The sequence below is a fragment of the Callorhinchus milii genome, unplaced genomic scaffold (assembly GCF_018977255.1).
Source record: "Callorhinchus milii isolate IMCB2004 unplaced genomic scaffold, IMCB_Cmil_1.0 Scaffold1699, whole genome shotgun sequence".
Taxonomy (NCBI): domain Eukaryota; kingdom Metazoa; phylum Chordata; class Chondrichthyes; order Chimaeriformes; family Callorhinchidae; genus Callorhinchus; species Callorhinchus milii.
The window spans coordinates 1-6024 of NW_024706440.1; the positions used below are offsets into that span (position 1 = coordinate 1).

The following is a 6024-nucleotide window of genomic DNA, read 5'->3' on the forward strand; positions in this document are numbered from 1 at the left end:
TTTTTCCATTGCTGCCTGTCTATTACAAGCAATTGGGCATTAATGCCAGCCAGAGCGGACTACTGGTGGGAATTCGTTATTTCATTGAGTTCTGCAGCGCACCCCTGTGGGGGGCTTTGGCTGATCGCTTTCAAAAGGGGAAACACCTCTTACTTTTCTCCCTGCTTTGCTGGATTGGGTTTAGCTTGGGAATTGGCTTTGTACATCCGGCTACGCCACACTGTACCCTCAAAGAACTCTCCTTCGCTAATGGGACGACAACCACTATAACCACAACTTTACCAACATCTTCGTTCTCCATTCCACCTACAAATGCCACGGGGCATTTAAGAAGGAAGCGTGAATTGGCAACAACAAATAACGTTCAAGAATCCTTTGCATTAAAATCGACCCCTCCAACTAAGATTCCCTTTTTTTCCATTGGTTATGCGCATCCATTAAGCACGCGAGCACCTTCAACCACAATTGGCTTTGTGAGAAATGTTAAATTATTCGGAGTGAATGGTAGTTCTTTACCGAACACCACTGGGCCTCAGACAACAGGAACCACACCAAAAACCACAGTCGATCCCACCAAGTTCATGATTGTATACGACAAATTGGAGCTTCGCACCATCTTCTTGCTGCTGCTGGTACTCGTGCTCATCGAGAGTTCTTTAGCGCGCCCGCCATCACCATCGTGGACACAGTCACCCTGCTTTACCTGGGACGCAACCGTGACCGTTACGGGCGGCAGCGCATGTGGGGTTCACTTGGCTGGGCGCGTGCATGCTATCAATTGGCCTCCTTATCGACTATACAGACGTGGATATGACTGGCTGGGTGGAGGCTCCATGCCTCCCCCCAGAGTACCACAACTACCAGATCGCCTTCATCGCATTTGGAGTCACCATGACAGTGGCCCTGGTGGTGGCAACGCAGTTTCACTTTGACTACAAAAGGTGCGTGTCTGACCTGAAATAACAAAGTTATGCTTATCTCTAAAGAAAAAGTGTGGCTAATTATGCATATCACAACAAGTTTGAACACACCAGATGTTTAATAAACAAGTGAGATGTTTTTACTACAGGGAGACCCAGTCAAAGGCTGTTATTTCCACCATCACAATAGTACCCCTTGCGGGTTTGGGTGGGGGGTCAATCACGTTGCCTTTTTCTTTGAAATGGACAACAATTTCACATTCATCTCATTCATATTAGTGTAAACTAACATTTGTGTCGATTGTATTCGCAATAAATATTCTGTTAAATGCGGAAAATATTCTGCAGATCATGCGCTAAATGATTTCCTTTCCAGTAATAATTATAATGGGTGGAGCAGTGATGCAGTGGTTACCACACTGCGCTCGTGAACCCAGTGATGCCCTGGCCATGGTTCGCACCAGTGACGAGTGGTCTCTGAACTGGTCCTGGCTGTCCCTCCACCCGTTCACTAACCCACACGAACCAGCATGCTCGAGTATGGCCAACCAACCCCCATGACTCACAACATGGGGAGGTTTTCATCCAAAGTATCTTTTAAAAGGGGATGAAAATATGATACTTATGAAAAACATGTATATAATAATTAAAACAATAATTACTGTGGTGGAGATCCCGAGAATGATTGATAGAAATGTTTTACCCCTGCAGGTTCTCGCGAGAGGCAATTGAGGAGACGGAGTCAATCGAGATCCCGCACGTGGAGCCTGTCAACAGCACCGCACGTGAACGCCGCACCAGCAGCAGCACCACCACGGTGTCAAGCACGTCTGCCATCACGGCAGCTGTGCCCATTCCCGACGACAGCGGGGCAAGCCCGAGCCCAAGAAGTACCGCTACGGGCACCTGGTGAAACTGCTGTGCAATGTGCGCTACGGCTCGGTGCTGTACGTCACGTGGTTCATGGGCTTTGGCTACGGGTTCGTCTTCACGTTCCTCTTCTGGCACCTGGGCGACCTGGGCGGTACCCCAACCCTCTTTGGGGTGTGCTCCGTGCTCGACCACCTCTCTGAGCTGACCGCCTACTTCTTCAGCCACCGCCTCATCGCCCTCATTGGGCACGTACGGTAATGCTCCTGTGCGTAGATTTTCGCGGTTGTACTGTACAGCTCTCCGATGCATTTTCAGGTAGTATCGCTTGTTGTTCGGCTTGATATGCGATCTCTTAAGTTTTTAACGAATATTTCAGCACATGGAGCAAAATCTCAGATTATGCCTAAACATCATGCCGAAAATCACGCGGTACAACCTGAACACACGCCGGAGAGTTGTATTCTGTAATATCTCTAGTCTACAACCTTGCAGCATCGGCTGGGCCCCTAATAATTAACCCCCTTCTCCCACCTCTAAAGACACGTCACGTAGAAGGGTTCTTATTTATTAAGAGCACACTGGGTGATGCATTTATGTAACGCAGCTACACATAGCCGACCCTAACACACAACCCCATCGTCGGCGTCCAACTACGCAGCTGCCCGACTAGCGCAGTGACGGCGATGGTGAGAGCCTTGCAGGAGATCGTCCACGTGGTCGGACGACGTAGAGAGATGACGGCGAGCAGCGACGCAGCGAGGACCCAGGACGCTCCAGCGTGGCCAAGCCCCGCCTCTGGCCACGCCCCCTTCTAGAACCCTCGAGCAGGTTCCCGAAGCTTCTCGACTGACTCCGCCTTTCACCTTTACCCCAGATACGCCCTCCTCATAATTAGGCATTACGTAATGTGCCCATAACCGTGATTACCCCTTCAGGCCGACAGGTGGCACCCTGTCATTACACATGCAACATATAAATCAATACTATTAGATCATTATCAGAAATGTGAAGGCTACAACGGCCCGTTGACCCAACCAGCATGTCTCGTGATTCACTGCGTTATAGAGGAAGCCCTTTGTAAGGTTAAGCCGGTGTCACGAGATATCTGACTTACCCACAACATGAGTCCCTTGGATCTACGAGTATCCTATAAATCAATACATTTCTAATAATAATTTACAGGCCTTTGTCAAGATTTGCCCAGACTTTGTTAGTCAATGGGATTGTTTAAAGTTACTTCACTGTGCTAATCAGAGTAGGGTGGTGTAGGGTGGGGGACCAGGACCGGTTCAGATATCACTTTCCACTGATGTTCGCCAAAGCCAGGAATTGAACTCATGTGGTTGGATTTAGAGTGCAGAGCGCTATTAACTGTGACAGCGGTCCCCACAGGCAACATTATGAATATAGAACAGTCTGTTATCATACGTACTTGTTGATGCATGTATTGTCAGTGTAAGGATTGATTTGAAATCAATAATTGCATGTATCATTATACCTTTTAGTACTGGCTATCATTTACTTGTCATGTTTGTTTTAACTGATGAATTTGTTTAGAAACGAAGGAGGAGTATGTTGAAACACAATGTCTTGTAGCCTGGGGAAGTTATTTCTGTCTGAAGTGGAAACTTATATTTTTACCATTTTAATGCAGTTTAATAGAAGAATCTGGTAAAAAAAAGTTTGTCAGAGTATATAAAGTTGCTTGCTGTTTTTATTTATTTTACTTGTTCTTCTCAGCTGTCAACTTATTGAAAACATGCATCCCAATCTCTTGTCTCTTCTCTCAGTTTTTTTAAGTCAGTAACTATCATTAGCAGACAGAATAAATGAGAAAACAACCGGATATTTTGGGGGGCATAATCGATTTGTTTTTCTTTTACTTTGATTCCATTTATATGCAGTTTAAGCAACCTTACGTTCTATGAACTACATTTTACCAAAGTATAAATCTAGATTTATATTTTCAAAAAAAGTCAAGTTTTTTGCTGCAGTATATTTAGACTCGCAGTAGCAGTGCATCTTGTCGGAGATGTTATTGAACATTTTACATTGCATTTGCAACACGCACAGAAGCACGCTCATTTATTCTATGAGCAGCTTTCTTGTTAAAGGACCATTGTCGGGTTTCATCGTGAGTATATGTGGTTTAAAGATGAGTCATTGTTACATGTCATGAAAGCTGTTGTATGGCTGATGCATTGAGAGCTTGTTTTCATTCATTGTTCATGGTGAAATTAGCATTCATTGCCTATGGCTGTCGGGGCAAATAGACCTTGTCCTGCACCTCACACATGGAATCGTACCAAAATATAAAGTGCAACTTATTCCTTATTTTTTACTATAGGATAACACAAATTCAATACTTAATAATGATATAATAACTGACTTAAAGCTTTGTGACTGCAGGAATTAATTTTCTTGGGTTTTTCGGTAAAGTCACATAGATAGGTTCAAAGAAAATAACCAAAAATAACAAAAAACTACGACGTTTCGATCGCAACACAAGCAATCGTCATCAGGAGAAAAAATAGCGGGAAAGCTGCTGAGGCAGGATGTTTTAAAGGTTTCAAATGGGTGTAACCCAAGGGTCATAAGCGAAGTGGGCGGGGTTAGTGATGTTAATGTGATAAATTTGCATGTCAATGTATAATCGTAGAGCTACCTCCACGATGACAAAGCTGCAGAGGTGGCCCATGTATTGTGAGAGATTAGGTTAAATGGCTTTACATTAACAGGTTAAATGTCTCACTAACACAGCCACCGTTGCTGGTTTTCCTCAATGTGGCGGTAGCTCTCCGAAGTAGGTCTGTGATATCAACATCCATGGTTCTTTCTCTTAACACTTTTGAGTCTCTGCTCGAGACCAAAATGGATTGTTTGTCTCATGGGGCGTTGCCAGTCGTAGCACAATCAGGATAAATTTGGGGGGGAAAGTAAAAAAAAGTGTGATTGCTACTTACCTCTCTCTTGCCTCTGTTCACTCAGAGTCCTGTATCTGGGGCTGGCCTGCAACACAGCACGATACCTCTACATCTCATACCTGGTCAACCCGTGGTATGTCTTGCCCATGGAGATCCTGCAGGGGTAAGTGTGTCCTGTCAGAGTGCACAGTCAGCATGGAATTTGTTTGCATGTAAGGTGCTTTGAAAATGTCTCAGTTGCTCACTGTTTATTGGCAAATTACTATTCACTTGGGGAATTCCAATAATATTTACAATAAAATCACTAGTAAGTATATTGTTTACCGGTAAATGTAAAATTAAATGTTAAATTGCAGCTTGTTGATGTGGACTCAGAAACAATACAGCAGGGGATTATGTCCTTGGGAATGGCTTCTATTTGCCTTTTAGAGTTTGCTTTTTTAAAACTGTGTATTACCTCCTGTGACGTATGGATAAAAAAAAATTGTCTTAAGAAAAATGGAACCAGACTGCAAATTGTGCAGGGAAGCATTGAGAGGTGCACGGTTGTGCTTAGGCTGAGAGAAACGTGGATTAGAGAACATACGCAAGATAGAGACATCAAAAGACAAGTATTGGGCTTGTTGTGGGAAACGCCGCTCAAATATCTGGTAGCCGTAGGTGAGATTAACGACACAGTGGTAGCCAGAGGGACCACTCAAGTGGGCATCAGCTGTGGAGATGGAGCAATAAAATTGGTGCAGGTGCTAGTCGATTACTAAATGCCAGGACTGAGAGAAGGCCACGGCTTAAGTAGGTGGGAGGCCTTTATTCCAGCAGTGGATTGATCATGGTTGATGATAAAAAGAGCCTGGTTTGGCCTTGAGACTGAGATGCATTATTTAAGGTGAATAACAACAAGCACGGTGTCGATCATGTGCACTCAATTTACATGAGACAGACAGCCTCAGATATTGTGCAGTCCACTGGGTGTGATCTGTTGATGCAGCTGCTAATAGGAAATGACATGGTGTACAGTGTACATTGCGCAGGGTGGTTCTCTGCCTGCAATGTGTGCGTCATTCAGTTTGCTTGTATTCATGCCATGAATAAAACACACCCACTCCTTGTTGTTCGTCATGCACCCAGTGGCTCATCTCGAGCACAGACAGGGAAGGAAACACTCCTGAGAAATAGTGCAAATACGATTAAAATTCAATGTTGTGGGAGAAGTACATTGCATGCAGATTTTGACATCTTTACAGTGATTTGTTCTGTGCTTGGAGTAGTAGCTCAGTGGTTAGCACACTGGGCTATGAGCTCTGCGA

General features: G+C 44.6%; 1 pseudogene; it reads left to right on the forward strand.

The window, feature by feature from the left end:
• Positions 1-8: 8 nt before the first annotated feature.
• LOC121852894 lies at positions 9-4884 on the forward strand (annotated as a pseudogene).
• Positions 4885-6024: the final 1140 nt, after the last annotated feature.